Source organism: Henckelia pumila, chromosome 3 (genome assembly GCF_033568475.1).
Source record: "Henckelia pumila isolate YLH828 chromosome 3, ASM3356847v2, whole genome shotgun sequence".
NCBI lineage: Eukaryota > Viridiplantae > Streptophyta > Magnoliopsida > Lamiales > Gesneriaceae > Henckelia > Henckelia pumila.
In genome coordinates, this window is record NC_133122.1 from 32,343,740 (window position 1) to 32,345,774 (window position 2,035).

Sequence of the window (2,035 nt, forward strand, 5' to 3'; positions counted from 1 at the left end):
CTTCCTCAGGTGGATGAGATTCATCTATGGCAACCGACACACCTGCAGGTTCTGCGATATTCACTTTGTTCAGAGAAGCAACTTGTGTACTCAACGCAGATAACTGTGCAGTAATGGATGTAAGAGGATCCACACTGTACACTCTTTCTTGACTCCCATACGTTCAGATGGCCATTGATAACTATTGATAGTCATCTGTTCCACCATATCATAAGCCTGAATGGGATCCTTGACAAATATGGTACCTCCAGCAGCAGAGTCCACAGACATTCTTGTAGGCGTATTCAGTCCATTGTAGAAAAACTCTATTTCTTCCCAATCTGCAAAATTATGATTAGGACAACGCCTTAACAAATCTTTGTACCTTTCCCATGCCTCGTATAGCTGTTCTGAATCATGCTGTTGAAAGGTACTGATCTCAATCTTTAGCTGGGTTGCCTTGGATGGTGGAAAGAATTTCTCTAAGAATTTCACAGTCATGCCCTCCCAAGTTGTTATGCGTCCTAGTGGCAATGACTGCAGCCAACTCCGTGCCATGTCCTTGAGAGAAAAAGGAAACAAACGTAAGCGTATTGTATCCTCAGAAACACCATTTATTTTAACAATATCAGTAATCTCTAGAAAAGTGCGCAAGTGTAAGTGAGGATCAGCTGTGGCAATTCCATTGAATTGGTTCTGCTGAACCATGTTGATTAAGGTCGGCTTCAACTCAAAGTTGTTGGCATTTATTGTCCCTCTAGAAATTCCAGAATAGTGAGCCTGGATCGTTGGCCTGAAATGATCTCTAATTGGCACCAAAGACAATTCATTGACATCTTCTTCAGCCATGTTTAATTGTTCTTCTCTCCTAGCTTTTCTCAAAGCTCTTGCAGTTCGTTCAATCTCTGGATCAAAGAGCAAAGAATTCGCACTTTGAGATCTTCGCATAAACTGCAATTAAAATGTAACACCCGGTATTTTAAATACGTAAATCCGCATGCATAATTAGGATATTTAATTATTTAAATTTTAGATTTAGGGGTTAAATAATTATGTGAATTATTTGTGCATGATTTAATTTATTTTTAAGCATTTAACCCATAATTAGTGATTTTTATGATTTTTAGTATTTTAATTATTTTATCGCGTAGACGGGACCGTGGACGGACGAGATGACAACTTTCTAGCCAATTAATTTCATGAGCCTTTTTAGAGCCCTAAAATATTATTTTGAGTTTTATTATCTCAAAATTTTTAGTATTTAATTTTATATAATTTTAGGAGTCCATTTTTATTCAAAATAAGCCAAAATATTGACTTTTTAGTATTTGTAAAATTCCCTTAATTATGTATTTCGGGATTGTTAAATTTATTATCAAATTTTAATTGTTAGTTAGAGTTTTAATTTATATATTTTGAATTTAAAAACCCTTATTTATGTATTTTAATTATCCTAAAAACCTATTTTTATTAAAATAAAAACTCTAACCTAATCTACCCCAAACCCTTAACCGATTACCCTCTTAGCCGCCTCCCTCCCTTCTCCATCATCTTCTTCATCGGCTTCCCACGAGAAAGAACACCATAGCCTCGGTTTTTGAAGGTCCAAGTCGGTTGTCATCGCTCCTGTCGTCCCGGAGTCGTCCCACGCCCGTTTTTCTCTTCATTTTCGATGAAAGGCATGATTTTCTTCCAACTTTTTCGTACCTATCAGATATTATATTGTGTGGATTGTGTATGCATAAAAAACTTTCAAGTTTTTCAGAAGATGGTTCGGTTGTTTCAATTTATGCGTAGGGTTCTTTGTTTTCCTTCTTCATGATCACGTTTTCAGGTCCACCATGGCTGGTATGGCTGCTGGTCAGAGTCCTAGGTAGGGTAAGGAGGGGCTGGACCGAATGGCTCGAGGGGCTCGAGCCAAACGAGCCAGGAAACCATCTAGAGTCGATCGGCCTCCATGAGGCGCAGGATTAGGGTTTCAGGGAAGGGGACTCGGCCTTGGCGGTTCAGGCTGCATGGGGTCGGGGTCTTGGCTAGGTTCGAACCGCCCAGATGT

At 39.0% G+C, this 2,035-nt stretch overlaps 1 non-coding gene across 1 annotated transcript; it reads left to right on the forward strand.

The window, feature by feature from the left end:
• Window positions 1-325: 325 nt before the first annotated feature.
• Window positions 326-431, forward strand: LOC140894220 (small nucleolar RNA R71). Its single transcript, XR_012153764.1, has one exon. It is a non-coding gene; the product is annotated as a small nucleolar RNA R71 (small nucleolar RNA).
• The last annotated feature ends 1,604 nt before the right edge of the window (window positions 432-2,035 follow it).